Consider the following 16,810-nt stretch of genomic DNA (forward strand, 5'->3'; position numbering starts at 1 on the left):
GCCAGCAGGGGAGGGTAGTTGGGAGGGACCAGGCCTGCAAGGGAGGGCAGTTGTGGGCAATCAGGCCATCAGGGGAGGGCAGTTTGGAGGGACCAGGCCTGCAAGGGAGGGCAGTTGGGGGTGATCAAGCCTGCAGGGGAGGGCAGTTAGGGGTGACCAGGCTGGTAGAGGAGGGAAGTTGGGGGCAACCGGGCTTGTAGGGAAGGGCAGTTGGGGGGGACCCAGGCCTGCAAGGGAGAGCAGTTGGGGGTGACCAGGCCTGCAGGGGAGGGCAGTTAGGGCCAAACAGGCTGGCAGGGGAGCAGTTAGGCATCAATCAGGCTGGCAGGAGAGTGCTTAGGGGTGATCAGGCTGGCAGGCAGAAGTGGTTAGGGGCAATCAGGAAGGCAGGCAGGTGAGCAGTTGGGAACCAGGAGTACTGGATTGTGAGAGGGATGTCTGGCTGCCTGTTTAGGTCTGATCCTACCAGGATTGGGCCTAAACGGGCAGTCAGACATCTCTCGAGGGATCCCAGATTGGAGAGGGTGCAGTCTGGGCTGAGGGACACCCCCCTCCCCGTGCATGAATTTCGTGCACCGGGCCTCTAGTCTTAAATAATAAGACTTTAAAGTTGGAATTAATCTTTGATCCATGGACTGCAAAATGGTGGTTGTGTTACCACATGAAAATCACATTAATATGATTGTACATCTCCATTAGAGCTCTTGTTTGACTAGGTGCATTGCAAATGAGAAGTATTATTTTGATGGGAATCTTTAATTTTTATTTTATTCTAGGGGACATTTATTAAAGCTGGGGACAGTGAAATAAGTAAGGGTCTAGGATAACAGGAGAGGGACTAAGTGGGGAAATGAGCCTAGGCTGCTTTGGCTTACTAAGGAGTCAGAGAAAAAGGGGCTTGGGGACAGGTTCAGGGGGGTTGCTTGGGAGGAACAGCCACTGCCCATTGCTACCCTGGTTTCAAGCCTTATGGGGTCCCATGGAGTTTAGGAGATGCATGCCTCTGGGAGAAGAAAAGGAAAAGGAGAGAGGAAAGGCACGGGCATGCTTCTGGGAGGGCGAGTGCACGCTGGGACCTTTGTTCTCGGGCTGGGAGTTTAGGGGAGGTCTTAGGGATGATCTCAACAGAATATTCATTAGTGTTATGCTGATGTGCCAAAATGCAATGTATCCCCTTAACTTCATCTGACCTTGAGAGTGATTCACAAAGGGTACTAATTGGATTTCTGCTGTCTCCCTGAGTAGGGTGATTTAAGCTATTTACCCTTTTGTTGGGGAGAAGAAGTGCAAATCATTTACTCTTAAGTGTCCTTGGTTTAGGGAAGACAGGATTTACTAGATGGCTGCAAACTGGTTGGCATCTAGATTTACTAGATGGTTGCAAATTGCTGTTTAACTATCTGTCTCAGTTTCCCTATTCCACTTGCCAAGGAATTTTCCTAGCTTCTTACTATCCTGCCTCATTCCCTCCTCAGATGCTTCCATCCTTGAAATTTTTTAGGGGTGATGAGGAAGGAGAGTGTTTTCAGTAACTTCTTCAGGCTGACAAGGGTCGTGGTCCCTGCCTACGTAGGCTATGGAAGTCTTTCCCTGCCTTATCTGAGAGAAACAAGGGAATGGGATCAGAGACTGGAACAGAGAGACTGTTAGATGAGTCTTCCCAAGTAGGAATAGGCTGGAATCTCTGAGGTATCATCATCTTGATATGGAATTGTTGTATCCCAGAGGTGACAAATTTGGTAAGAAGATTAAAAAGGCATGGCCTAAAAATGAGAATTATAGTAACTAAAGTCTGAGGAAAGGTAAGAACCAGGTGATAGAGGGAGAGACCAACTTTACTGTAACCCAGATTAAGTTGGTGGAGGAGCTTCCCCGGAGGGAGGTGTGTCACACTTGTCTGAAGCCCTCTTGTCTACCCCGTTCTTACTTCAAATTAGGCTGAGGGGAACACTCTAAGATCTCTCCTCTGAACAATGGTGGGCCTGTTCTGTTTGAACAATTTTGGCAGAAGAGGGAAAGAGGTTTTAAACGAAGCTACCCCATATTTCATGGATTCAACCAATTAGTCCTGACAAGTCAATCCAGCCAAACCTCAGGAATCTTTTTTTTTTTTTTTTTTTCTGAGCAGCAGATCTCAATAGTGGGCTTAAGATATTCAGTGCACCATGTTGTAAACAGATGTGCTATCATCCAGGCTTTATTATTCCTTTTATAGAACAATTCTTAAGGGTCCTAGAGTTTTCAGAATGGTATATGAGTATGGCTTCAACTAAAGTCACCAGTTGCATTAGCCCTAATAAGAGAGTTAATCTGTCCTTGGAAGCTTTGAAGTCAGATGTTGACTTCTCTCTAGCTATGAAAGTCCTAGAGGCCATATTTTTCTAATATAAGGCTATTTCATCTACATAGAAAATCTGTTGTTGAGTGTAGCCACCTTCACTAGTTATCGGGGCCAGATCTTCTGCATAACTTATTGTAGCTTCTGCATTAAGCACTTGCTTTTTACCTTTCACTTTTATGTTATGGGGATGGCTTCTTTCCTTATATTTCATGAACCAATCTCTGCTACCTTTAAACTTTTCTTGTGCAGCTTCCTCACCTCTCTCAGCCTTCATAAAATGGAAATAGTTAAGGCCTTGCTCTGAATTAAGTTTAGAATTAAGTAAATGTTGTGTGGCAGGTTTGATCTTCTACCCGGACCACTAGAACTTTCTCCATATCAGTAATAAGGCTTGTCTGATTTCTTATAGTTTATACTAGAGGCATGGTGCACGAAAATTCATGCACTGGGGGGGGTAGAGGGGGGGTCCCTCAGCCCAGCCTGCTCCCTCTCACATAGTCCAGGAGCCTTCAGAGGATGTCTTACTGACGGCTTAGGCCCACTCCCTTAAGCCATAATCTGGCCTCCCTCTGTGGGAGTCGACCAGCCGATCAGGGGAAGGCGACACCCCCATCACACCTTTGCTGCTGCCACAGCAGCTGCCTGAGCCTTGGCTCAGCCTTTGTTGCCTGAGCCTCAGGCCCTCACAGCAGCAGCTGCCATCCACGGCTTGCCTGAGCCTCGGACCGGCCCTGGCAGTGGCAGCCGCCATCTGCAGCTTGCCTGAGCCTTGGGTAGCCGCTGTGGCTTTGTCCGGAAGCTTTCCACTCTAATTAGCATATTACCCTTTTATTAGTATAGATGTTCACTGGAGTAACACTTTTAATTTCCTTCAAGAACTTTTCCTTTGCATTCACACCTCAGCTAACTGGTATAAAAGGCCTATCTCAACTTTCCTCATTATACTTAATCATTTCTAGCTTTTGATTTAAAATGAGAGATGTACAACTCTTCTTTAACCTGAACACTTAGAGACTGTAAGTTATTAACTGACCTAATTTTAATATTGTATCTCAGGGAATTGGGAGGCCAGAGGGAGAGAGATGGGGAATAACTAATTGGTGGAGCATTCAGAACACAGACAACATTTATGGATTATGTTTGCTGTCTTAATGAGCTTTGTTTGTGGTTCCCCTAAATAATTACAATAGTAATATCAAAGATCAGTACAACAAATATAATAACAATGAAAAATTTGGAAATATTTTAAGTATTACCAAAATGTGACAAATTGACATAAAGTGAGCAAATGCTGCTTAAAAACATGGCAGCGATAGACTTGCTCAATATGGAGTTGCCATAAACCAATTTATAAAAAAACCACAATATCTGGGAAGCACAAGAAAGCGAAGTGCAATAAAACAGGGTATGCCCATATATAAAGTTGCATTTCCTCCATTTTCTTTACTTTTTTTAGCTATCATTTTCACTTTTATCTTTAAATGATCTTTTGATCATTTTCACTTCAGTTTCTTAAAAAAATATATTCTTCCAGGTGTCTATATATTTTTTTTTCATGACTTCTGGGGTCTTAAGTTTTGGAATGGATTTATTTTTCTTTCTCACTTCTTTAGTGGATTTGCAAGCTTATCTTTAACTAATTGTGTTGTGTTACTATGTCTTCCTTGATTTTGCATAATTCTGTGTATGAAGTCCTATTTTATAGAAACATTTGTTTCACTAAATGTTTTATACCTATGGTTTATATTTGGTTACAATTTTCATCTGTTACATGGAAACATTAGTATGAATTTTCTTCATCAGTTATTTGTTTTCCATGCTCTTTTCCTCTGTTTTTTTTTTTTAAATTAATATGTTCATGTAAATCCTTTGCTAGCTCTTATTTAATTATAACACCAAAGAACTTCAGATATGTTCACAACACAGTCTATATCTTCCACCTTGCCTCATCATGAAACTGCTTTGTGTAAGTATGTGATTTCTCAGGCATCCCCTTCTCTCTTGCTCTTCTCTGAGTGTGTCACTAACTTTGAATGATGAAGATTTTTCAACTTTTAAAAAAATATATTTTTATTGATTTCAGAAATGAAGAAAGAGGGAGGAATAGAAACATCAATGATGAAAGAATCATTGATTGGCTTCCCCCTACTGGGAATCAAGCCTGCAACCCAGGCATGTGCCCTTGACTGGAATCAAACCTGAGATCCTTCAGTCCGAAGGCCGATGCTCTATCTACTAAGCCATTGGTCGGCAAACTCATTAGTCAACAGAGCCAAATATCAACAGTACAATGATTGAAATTTCTTTTGAGAGCCAAATTTTTTAAACTTAAACTTCTTCTAATTCCACTTCTTCAAAATAGACTCGCCCAGGCCGTGGTATTTTGTGGAAGAGCCATGCTCAAGGGGCCAAAGAGCCGCATGTGGCTCACGAGCCGCAGTTTGCAGACCACGGCACTAAGCCAAATCAGCTAGGGCAGATTTTTTAACTTTTATTAATATGGTGGGAGCATTTCAGGCAGCTAAGTTCCCTGTTAATGTAGAAATAGATTTATGGGTTGCAAGGCACTTTCATCTTCTCTGCAACCTAAGTTCTTTTTGTCTTGATTCTTCCTTTTATCGCTAATGGCTGCATTTTCTGTGTTTTACTATGATCTGCATTGTCTGCTATAATTAGGCCCTGGGTCAATGGGAAGATTATTTAAATCTCCTAGTGGAAATTGTCACTTCCTGTTTGGTGTATAAACTGAGTATGTGATCCCCCAACGTGTGACAAGAAGATAAGCCCCCTAACCAGCATTGACCTCGTCTGCATATCTTAAAGAAACTCAGGAAAGAGTGGAGGAGATATTAGTATTTAAATATTTTTGGCTTCAGGTTATATACTGTATTTTCCAGCGTATAAGACGACTGGGAGTATAAGACAACCCCCAACTTTTCCAGTTAAAATATAGAGTTTGGGATATACTCGCCATATAAGACTACCCCTCTTCCAACGCACACCAAATAAAAATTTAAAGAACATCAGATTTGATTTCAATATAGTAATTTTAATTCAAATGCTTATGGCATGCAGGTACTTAGCAGGAAAACTGTTACTTATAAACATAAGGCTGTTTGTCATCAAACATGTAAACATAAAACAGTGCAAGTGGATTAAACTTTTCCTAATTCACTCTAAAGCTGAAAGGAAGGATAAGATAATAAACCCATGGGAGCTGCCATGCTGTTTGTTTTCTAAGCTGTCAACCAAACTGGAACTGATGATGATAGGAGGAAGATAACAAACAATAGAGAGAGAGCAAGTGCCGGGCAAGTCCCTGGCGAGTTAGCAATGCTGCTTCACTGCAGTCCTCAGGAGCGAGACCTGAGAGGCAGAGAAGGAGGTACGGTAATAGGATACAAGGGCGGGCCAGACGGGTGAAAGAGGCATGTTTTTCTGGGCACAGCTCTATCTCTTTTTTTCCATACCCTGGGCATCCTGGACACCTGCAGCTTGCCTCGCCCTTCACTTACACCTTCCTGGTGAGGCTCCCCCTCACCTTGTCATTGGACCGCGTTAAGTCACTTCTTTCCACGAATCCTGGTGAGTGGATTTTCTTCTACCGTATTTGTACAGTGCTGCCCTTGCTGCTTTCATACGGTTGCCGCATGCGGTGGGGGGGAGCTCAAAAACGGCCGCAGCCGTATGCGGCGAGCACCTGGCTGCACTCCATTTATTTCAATGGAGCCGGACGGAGACCATATGCGGCACAAAAAGGAGCCGACCGGAGACACTTGCGGTCTCCGTCCGGCTCCATTGAAATGAATGAAGTGCGGCCATTTTGAGCTCCCCGCACCGTATGCGGCGACCGCAGATTCTCCAGTCTGGCTCAGAAGTTTCAACACCCGCCCCATAAGATGACACCCGGCGTATAAGACGACCCTGACTTTTGAGAAGATTTTCCTGGGTTAAAAAGTCGTCTTATTAGCCGGAAAATACGGTACTAGATTATATTGCTTCTTCCAGGTATCAGTTGAACTTTAACAGAAACATTCTGGTGAAATTCTTAACCTTTTGCACTCAGATGTCGAGATTAAAATTACTCTTTGAATGTATCAATAATTTGAAATGTAAAAAAATCCAAATAAATAAGTTTGTATGAAAAGAAACTCGTTTTTTATTCTACTGCCGCGCTTTGTAAAATCTGGGGTATTTAAAAAATTAAATCCCGAGTAGAATAAAGGAATCGAGAAAAAAGCAAGCGAGTGCAAAAGGTTAATACAAAGGAATGACTCTAGATGGTGAAATTTTAGACTCCTTAGCAGGTTACTATTAAAAATATTTTGATAAGGATGGGCATTTGTGTGTCATTTTATTAAAGATGTGGGCAGTCAGCCTCATCCATTTGTAAGTACAGGGAACCAAAGTCTAAGGGCTGGGGTTTTCTCCCTTAAATTGACAGGATAGGAAAGGACTGTGAGGGAAATGTTCCATAAGAGAAGGAAATAAAATATAGTACAACAAGGAGAGGCTATGGAAAAGCCCTGTAAGCTGCTTCATTGTTGCCTAGCAGCAGTAATGACACTTCTAGGAAACTCTAGTCCTTGGGACTTTACAGCCTCTGGAAGAGTTACAAAGGTATTATGCTGAGAAGTAATTGAAAAGGCTGTTTTATAAAGAGGCCATTTTTGTGTGTTCTTTTAGATTCCTGACACACAATGTAGGTTTAATAAATAGTACATTAAATGTTATCCCTAGGGAAAAATTGCATTTTAGATACCCATTTTCTCTGCCACAGGAAAAAAATGTGAAACTAAGGCCAGAGTTTATATGGCAGTCCCAGATGTACATTTAGCCTGGTGCTGGGGTATTAATGGTAAGTGTCTTCTGTTTTAGGGAAATCAAAACAGTACTCTCAGAGATCATTTTCAGACTTGCACAATATTCTGTTTAAACTCACTTTAAAGAGTATATACACTGGTGTATGGGTGATTGTGGAAGAGAAAAAAACTTGAGGTTTAAAGTACCAGAGGATTGAGGATTAAAAAATAGTGGCAGAGTAAATGGATGCTGCACAGACATGTTCCCAGAAACCAACTGGTATTACAACTAAAATACAGAAAAACTTCCCGCATAATCAACAGAAAACTTGCAGGAGAGAACCCTGATACCTGAGGACCGGAAGTGCAGACTGTGTAGAGGCTGGCATGAGAGGCAGAGGCGCGAAAGGCACAATGGGCCCCCAAGAACAGCAACTGAAGTCCGGGAGAGATATCTCAGCTGTGGGGAGTTGCCACTGAGAACTCTGGGATCTAATCCCCAAGCTGGGACCCCCAGCAGAGAGCACCAAAACTGAGGAGGGTACCCATGTAACACCTGGATATGAAAAGCAGCAGAATGCTGTCTGCCTGGGAGTAACAGCTGAAAATTCAGGCACCCTCTTAAAGGACAACACATAAAATTCTCTGTGGAGCCACCCACCTTGTGCTCTAGCAGAGGAAGGGTGAAGTGGACTGTAGCTGTGAGAGCAGAAGTCAGGACTGGGGACTTAGGGTATAGAGCTCAGAAGGCAGACACCCCAAGTTTCCTGAGCTGAGTCATTCCCTCACGCAGCGGAGTACATCTTTCCCACATAGACATTTGCCTTGCCTTGGGGGAAGACAATTGACATTCCCTATTGGAAAACACCTTGCTCTGAGGCCACTTATGAGGTTAAAAATAACAATTAGCCTCCAGGCAGAAGCAACTGCTCCACCGGTTGGAAAAAACTCTCACCACACCTGAGGACAATTGCCTGGGGGGCAATTCAAGTCAGAATCCTGTCAGTCTTTAGGCAGAGGAGGTCTCTGGAGGCTTTGAGTCTATGCCTGATATAATTAGTCAGAAATATCCTTTAACACTATCCTGCAAACAGATTGAGAGGTGTAGAACAAGCATGTCAAACTCATGGCTGGCCTCGAGTTTGACATGCTTGGTGTAGAGGATCTACCTAATACATAGTCACAAACCCAAACAGAAAGCCAAAATGAGGAGACAAAGAAACAACCTCCAAATGAAAGAACTAGAGAATTCTCCAGAAGAAGGGATAAATGAAGCAGAGATAAGAAATTTATCTGAAACAGAGTTCAGAGTAATGATGGTAAAGATGATCAACAGCATAAAAAAAGATATCCTATATAATAAAGGGGTAATATGCAAATTAACCCTCATGCCATCACTGGATGGCTTATGCCCACAGCAGAAGCGGGATTCCCATAACACAAGATGGCTGCGCCCACAGCGGAGGTGGAGTTCCCGTAATGAGTGATCAGCAGGGACATGAGGCTGTGTGGCACTGAGCTGGGGCGGGGGACCTGAGGCTGCATGCCCCACCCAGCAGGGCTTGACTGGGGCCCTCAGGCTGTGCCCCAGGGATCGGGCCTAAATGGGCAGTCGGACATCCCTTGAGGGGTCCCAGATTGGAGAGGGTACAGGCTGGGCTGAGGGACAACCCCCCTCCGTGCACGAATTTCGTGCACCGGGCCTCTAGTCTATATATATAAAACCCTAATATGCAAATAGATCAAATGGTGGAACAACCGAATAAACAAACAACCGGTTGCTATGACGTGTGCTGACCACCAAAGGGCACGTGTGGAACATGGTGGGCATTGGCTGCGGTGGAATGGTGGAGCAGGTGAGCAGGGGCGCCAGACCAAAGTGGAATGCTGGTCGCTGTCATCAGGGTGAGCCTCTGGTGGTTACTGAAAATTCTTTGCTCCTGTGCGCCATGGTCCTATCTGGTGCTTGCACCCACTGCTGGCACCAGAGCTGCTGCTCACACCTGAATGCCAGCCCCCATAGCCTCTCAGGGCTTCTCTACCTCCCCCTGCTCCTGAGGGGCAATCGGGGCCGGCAGTCGCCTCTCACACCCGCTGCTGGCACCGGCCCCTATCGCTCCAGTGCATGGGAGTGGCGATGGTGGCGGGAGCAGGGCTGCCAGGCAGACAGGGGACCAGGGGGGCTATGGTGGGAGGGGCCGGGTGGGGGCAGAGAGGATGGGCCGAGACCCGCCCCTATGCCCACTGCAGCCTTGCGGCCCATAATTCCTTTCAAGGTGCACGAATTTGTGCACTGGGCCCCTAGTATGCATATAAGTTCTTTGGTTGTTTTTAATGTGGGATAACCAGGAGCAGTCTCAACTTTCATGGTGAAACATTAACTATCCATATACCTTTGTGATATACAAATCCTGTTGATTTATTCTGTTAATATACAGAAGGGCAGGGTATCAGTCTCCTATTATCCTTATAATCCTATCTAATAAAAGAGTAATATGCAAATTGACTGTCATTCCAAGATGCAATATGGCCACCCCCATGTGATCAAAGATGGCTGTCCCATGTGGACACAAGATGGCCTTCAGGGGAGGGCAGTTATGGCCAGTTAGGGGTGACCAGGCCGGCAGAGGAGGGCAGTTGGGGGAGACCAGGTCAGCACGGAAGGGCAGTTGGGGGGGACCAGGCCAGCAGGGGAGAGCAGTTGGGGGGACCAGGCTTGCAGGGGAGGGCAGTTGAGGGGAGACCAGGACTGCAGGGGAGTACAGTTGGGGGAGACCCAGGCCAGCAGGGGTGGGCAGTTGTGGGTGATCAGGCAAGCAGGAAGGGCAGTTAGGGTTGACTAGGCTGGCAGAGGAGGGCAGTTGGGGGAGATGAGGTCAGCAGGGGAGGCAGTTGGGGGGACCAGGACTGCAGGGGAAGGCAGTTGGGGGGGCAGGCCTGCAGGGGAGAGCAGTTGGGGTTACCAGGCCTGTAGGGGAGAGAAGTTGGGGGGGACCCAGGTCTGCAGGAGAGGGCAGTTGGGGGTACCCAGGCCAGCAGAGCAGGAGAGGGCAGTTGAGGGGGACCAGGCCTGCAGGGGAGGGCAGTTGTGGATGATCAGGCCAGCAGGGAGTGCAGTTAGGGGTGACTGGGCCAGCAGAGGAGGGCACTTTGGGGAGACCAGGCTAGCAGGGGAGGGCAGTTGGGGAGGATCAGGCCTGCAGGGGAGGACAGTTGGGGGGGGACCCAGGCCTGCAGGAGAGGGCAGTTGGTGGGGACCAGTCTTGCAGGGAGGGCAGTTGTGGGCTATCAGGCCACGGGGGGGGGGCAGTTAGGGGTGACCGGGCCAACAGAGGAGGGCAGTTGGTGGAGACCAGGTCAGCAGGGGAGGGCAGTTGTGGGTGACCAGGCCTGCAGGGGAGGACAGTTAGGGGCGACCAGACTGGCAGGGGAGGGCAGTTAGGGGCAATCAGGCCATCCGGGGAGCAGTTTGGCATTGATCAGGCTGGCAGGGGAGTGGTTAGGGGGTGATCAGGTTGGCAGGCAGAAGCGGTTGGGAGCTAGCAGTCCTGGATTGTGAGAGGGATGTCCGACCACCCGTTTAGGCCCAATCCCGGTGGAATTTGGCCTAAATGGGCAGTTGGACATCCCTCTAGGGGTCCCAGATTGGAGAGGGTACAAGCTGGACTGAGGGACACACACCCCACCCTCTCATGCACGAATTTCGTGCACTGGGCCTCTAGTACTATATAACAAACAACTAAAAAAACCCAGTAGTTTGAAACAACAAGTATTTATTTAGAGCATAAATCTGTGGTGTTCCATGACCTGGGATGGGCTTTGCAGGGTTGGCTCATGTGTCAGTGGTGAGCTACACAGGGCAGCTAGGCAACTCTGTTGTTCTTGGCTAGGTTTGCTCCCATGTTTAGGCATTGGCAGGCTATTGATTGTTCTTGACATTTTTAGCTTCACTTCATGCATCTATTGTCCTCTTAAGGGCTAACTTGGACATGTTTTTATGGCAATAGCAGAGGGCAAGAGGCAGGCAGAGTTATAGAAATACTTTTACAAGCTTCTGCTTGTGTTAGAAGTGTTACTATCCCATTGGCTCAAGCAGGTTGTAAGATTAGCCTAGATTCAAGTGGTAAGGAAATGGATTCTGCCTTTTTAGCGAGAAGAAGTACAAATGCACATGGCAAAAGATAAAGGGAGAAGTGAAGAATTGGTACCATTGAGTCAAATTGGGTAACTTAGAAAATCTTATACCTATATACAAGTTTTAAATGCATTGTATTTAAGCCCTGATATACCATTCTTTGCCCTGCTTTGTGACACTGGAGCTGAACCCTGTAGACATTTCTTCACTAGATATCTTGAAGTTAATCTTTGTCAATACAGGTTGCTAGAGGAACCCTATATAGGTTATGGTGGCAAGAAGGTACTTTCTTCCCAGATTTCAGTCCTCATTTCATTTTATTTGTTGTGGAAGTTGGCGAATCATTGTGCAAGTTGCCCAGTAGGGCTTTCTTCAATGACCCTTGTGGACCAGCTCTTGCCTCCTACCCATTGGCTATTGAGTGGCAGCTTTGGCCATATCCTCTGATAGCTACCTCCTTATGTGGCTGTGATATTTGTACAGTTCAGGTGGGATCTGCTGCCCTCTGGCAACTGTCTTCCCCCTTTGACAGGCTATGTATTCCTGTGGTTGTTCTATCCTTTTAATAGTTCTTCATTTCCTGCATCCTCTCAGTCTAGTAGTTGCTTTTCTACAAGTGCTATTTCTGAATCCTTTGGAATGGGATTTTGCAAACTATGACCAGTGAGCAAAATAAAGGATACCATTATATACTTATCAAATTAGCTAAAAATTCAGAATTATGATATAACTATAGGAAAGTTGTGGGGAGGCAAATATTCCAATACAGTTCTGGGACAAGTGTACTAACTTGGGAGGTCAATATGAAATATTTAATATGTAATTATATATGCAGTATGTAATGAAACCCTAAAATGTGCATATACTCCTTAGCTCAGAGATTCATAAAATAATGAAGAATGTGTGAAGTGTTACATATAGATGTGTTTGTTGTGGTTCTGCTCATAACAGCAAAAACTGGAAAGCTTTAAATGTCAAATAGTTGGGGCTGGCTGAATAAATTGTAGCATATCCATGAATTAGGCTACTTATATTCATGTTGGAGAATTCTATTTATTAACATGAGAAAAAGAGTCATAATGTGTTTTAATTCTTGTGCTTGTAACAATATATTTTAGGAGGTTTAAAAGAAAAAATAATTAGTTGGGATTAGGGAGATTTTCCTGTCTTCCTCCCTTTGTTCTTTAGTTTTTCAGATTTAAATATTTTTAACCTCCATATTATCCAGTGTTAAGTAATATTAAGCCTTCTATCACTGGATGGCCAAGTGGAAACCTAGCCTACCTTTCCTTATTCTTTAAGAAGGCTTTTTATCTTCTCCAACTCAATATGTGGTCTTTGTTTAATATTTGTTTATATCCATTGTACTGTTCCTGGCCATGGAGTAGAATCCTAGCTATCCCCTTGATGTTACCATTAAAGCCTGGCTTTAGTTTGGGGAAGATATTAAACATCACTAGGTACCAGGAGCTCACAAGAAGATGGAAGGTTATGTTCAGACACAGGCATCTCCAAATTGGAGATGAAGTTTCCTGACTTCTTTCATTTTATCTGGTAGATCCCACCCTTGTCATATAATATAAAATATAGAGTTGTAGGGGTGGGACTAGGGGATAGGATTTGGGCTAATTGGGAAATATTGTCTTGTGGGAAGTGGTATCTTGGGGTACATTTATGTCACTGTCAAAAAATACATACCTTGAGATTGGCAGGTCATTGCCTGCCTTCTGAGGCCTCTTTTGCATCAGGAAGAAATACATCTCCTAGTCTTCGCCTCTTCAACTATAGAGGCTGCACCTACTAAGGGAGAGATCCAATGTGGGTGATGGCATATGCTATTTATAGAAGTACTAGAGGCTGATGCACAAAATTCATGCACTGGGGGGGGGGGGGGTGTCCCTCAGCCAAGCCTGCACCCTCTCCAATCTGGGACCCCTCGGGGGATGTCTGACTGCCGGACATGGCAGTCAGACATCCCTGGCAGTCAGACATCCCTCTCACAATCCGGGACTACTGACTCCTAACTGCTTGCCTGATCACCCCCTAACCACTCCTCTGCTGGCCTTATTAACACCTAACTGCTCCCCTGCCATCCAGATCGCCCCCAACTGCTCTCCCCTGCTGGCCTGGTCACCACCAACTGCCCTCCCCTGCCAGCCTGATCGCCCCTAACTGCCTCTGCCTGCCTGATCACCCCTAACTGTCCTCCCCTCCTGGCCTGATCTTGCCCCCACTGCCCTCCCCTGCAGACCTGATCTCGCCCCCACTGCCCCTCTCTGCCAGCCAATTTGATTCTGATTGGTTGGTTTCTATGCCAGCCAGTGTTAAAAGCTCTGTCTCCGAGGCAGCCATTGGCTCCTCACACTTCACCCAGATTTGGTTCTGATTGGTCGGTTACTATGCCAGTCAGCGTCAAAAGCTCCGTCTCCTAGGCAGCCATTGGCTCCTCACAGTTGACCCAGATTTGGTTCTGATTGGTCAGTTTCTATGCCAGTCAGCTTCAAAAGCTCCGCCTCCTAGGCAGCCATTGGCTCCTCGCACTTCACCAAGATTTGGTTCTGATTGGTTGGTTTCTATGCCATTCAGTGTCTCTGGGCCTATCAACGGGCCTGATAAGATAGGCGGGGCTGATCAGCAGCCCCAGCAGAGGCCCGAGAGAAAGAGAGGCACGGCTGCTGGCCAGGTCTGGAGAGAAAGAGAGAGGCAAGTGCTGATCAACAGCTGTCACACAGGCTATGGATCAGACTCTGCTTCTCTCTTCAGGCCTCTCTCCGGGCCTGATTCGCAGCCCCCTCAGCAGTTAGTGCTGGGTCACCATGCCTGTAGCTGCACCAGTCAGTGCTGGGTCACCATGGTAACCCAGCACTGACTGCAGGACTGACTTTCGGTTGGTCAAGCTTCCAGTCGTTGTGGATGTGATGGACCCAGGATTTTTATATATTAGGATAGGTAGTATAGAAGTACAGAAGAAGGCTGGAAGAGGCCTCTGTAAGTGATAGAATTATGGATTTTTTTTCTTACATTTAAATTTTTTTCTATAATTACTTTTAATAATAAAAGTAATAAAAAGGTATGTGGAGTTTTAAGAAACCTCAATCCAAAGGAATATATTTGAGGTAGAATTTAATGCCTTTTTACCTGCCCTTCTTCCTTCCATAAATCACAGTGCTTAACTTACTACTTTTACCCCTCTATGAATAAGGACAGAGTTATTATTATTTTTTTAAATTTCTTTATTGATTAAGGTGTTACATATGTGTCCTTATTCCCCCATTATCCCCTCCATCCCCCCTCATGCCCTCACCCCGCTGTTGTCTGTGTCCATTGGTTAGGCTTATATGCATGCATACAAGTCCTTCAGTTGATCTCTCCCCCTTACCTCCACCCTCCCCTACCTTCCCTCTGAGGTTTGATGGTCTGATCGATGAATGACAGAGTTATGAATATGACAGGTAGAACAGTATACAGCCCTGAAAAATCTTTTTTATCCTTAAAACAGGGACACTGTAATGCACACTTCTAGGCGTCATTGCTCGCATGTCTTTCAAGTGAATGATGCCTCTTGGAGTTGGAAATGTAGAGCTACAGTGCTCTGCCTTACATTTAGTAACTTCTAAACTACTGGTTTATGCTGTCAAGAATAAGAAGAAGCCCTAGGGGACATTCTAGATTGCTTCATAATTTAATGTGTTAAATAGTTTCTCTAAGGGATATATTAACTTTGACACTTGACCTACTGTACAAATAGAATACTTACTTCTCTGAACCATTTTATAATTCTGGGAAAAGTCATGGTAATTTACTTAATTTCTTATAAACTGAGACTCCTAGCCTTAAGCTAGGGGAGGTACATTAACATAATTGATTTAAAATTCTTTAAAATAATTGATATTTGCTATTGATATTTAGCTCTAGTGTCTTATAGGTCTTGGAACTGCATTTTTTTTTTTTGTTTTAGTCTTCAGATTATGTAGCTGATACATCTTGGGACAAAGCAAGATTATTTAAAGTTCTCTTGTATTATATTTTTTTGACTCAAATTCAGTTTTGAGAGTGAAAATGTGTATGACTTTTTTTTTTTATCAGAAAGCCATGACCTATATAATGTTATTTTACCTCAATAAAAAAAAAAGAAATAAAGACCCACCTGTAATTTCTTTGAGTCTTGTGTTGTCATTAATCTGCTTACACAAAGAAGAGCCTGGTTGGTGCTGTGAAAGAGGTCCTGGAGCGCATAGTGTCTAGTCTGGACTTGGTCACCATTTAGTGATAGCCCAAATGCTTGACTTCTCTGCTTTACTTTATTGTCTGTAAAGTGAGCATCATAATATCTACTTATATTAGTTTTCTATGGCTACTCTCACAAATGACCACAAACGTATTGGCTTAAAAACACAAATCTATTATCTTACACTTTTGTGGGTCAGAAATCTAGCATGGGTCTCATGAGGATAAAATCAAGATGATAGTAGGGTTGTGCTCCTTTCTGGTGCTCCAGGGGAGAGTCCATTTCCTTCTCTTTTCCAGCTTCTAGGGACTGCCTGCATTCATTGGCTAGTGCCCTCCTTCTCCCTTCAAGTTACTTAGCATCTTCTGACCCTGCTTTTGTTATTATATCTCTTTTCCTGGCCCTCACTCTTCTGCTTTCTCTATTTTTTTAAAGACCCTGAATACAGTGGGCCCAACTGGATAATCCAGGATAATCTTTCTACTCTAAGGTCAGCTGATCAGCAACTTTACTTTCCTGTGCAACCTTAATTTCCCTTTGCCTTATAAACTATTATATTCACAGGTTTGGAGAGTAGGATCTGGACATTCAGAGGGACTGTTATTCTGCCTACCACACCGCTATGCTCATTTGACTTGGTAGTTATAGGAATATTAGAGGCCTGATGCATGAAATTCATGCATGGGTGGGGAGGGGTCTCCTCAGCCTAGCCTGCACCTTCTCCAATCTGGGACCCCTCGGAGGATGTCCGACTGCTGGTAAACTGGCAGTCGGACTTCCCTCTCACAATCTTGGACCGCTCGCTCCTAATTGCTCACCTGCCTGCCTGCCTAGTTGCCCCAAACTGCCCCCCCTGCCAGCCTGATTGCCCCTCACTGCCTTTGCGTGCCGGCCTGATTGCTCCTAACTGCCCCCCCCGCCCCCCGCCGGCCTGGTCACCCCACACAGCCTGCTGTTCAGTTGTTTGGTCATCCCTCACTAACCCCCTTGCCGGCCTGGTCGTAGGCAGCCATCTTGTGAGGTGATGATGGTCAATTTGCATATTACCTCTTTATTATATAGGAAAATGTAACAACATTAATATTATGAATTACTATAGTTATATTAAAGTTCATTTAAGATATTGGCTGGACAAAATATTTTCATGTGTTTCAAGATGAAATAAATTAAAAACTCATCTCTGTCAAAATTTGATATTGCTAATTTGTTTTTTTGTGTTTGTTTAAATATTAACCATCCAGTGTCTTTTTCATTGTGATTTTATTTTGTGGAACTAGGTAGCCTTTATTTTATTTTATTTTTTA

The 16,810-nt window shown here is 44.8% G+C and overlaps 2 long non-coding RNA genes across 2 annotated transcripts in view; one reads left to right on the forward strand and one right to left on the reverse strand.

Annotated features, from left to right (window-relative positions):
• LOC307104965 overlaps positions 1-16,810 on the reverse strand; it is a 544,872-nt gene that overhangs the window by 351,508 nt on the left and 176,554 nt on the right. The gene's annotated exons all lie outside the window — the stretch shown is intronic.
• The window catches only part of LOC307104966, a 65,056-nt gene that overhangs the window by 47,183 nt on the left and 1,063 nt on the right, over positions 1-16,810 (forward strand). The window lies entirely within an intron of this gene.

This window comes from Cnephaeus nilssonii, assembly GCF_951640355.1.
Source record: "Cnephaeus nilssonii genome assembly, chromosome: 9".
Lineage (NCBI taxonomy): Eukaryota > Metazoa > Chordata > Mammalia > Chiroptera > Vespertilionidae > Cnephaeus > Cnephaeus nilssonii.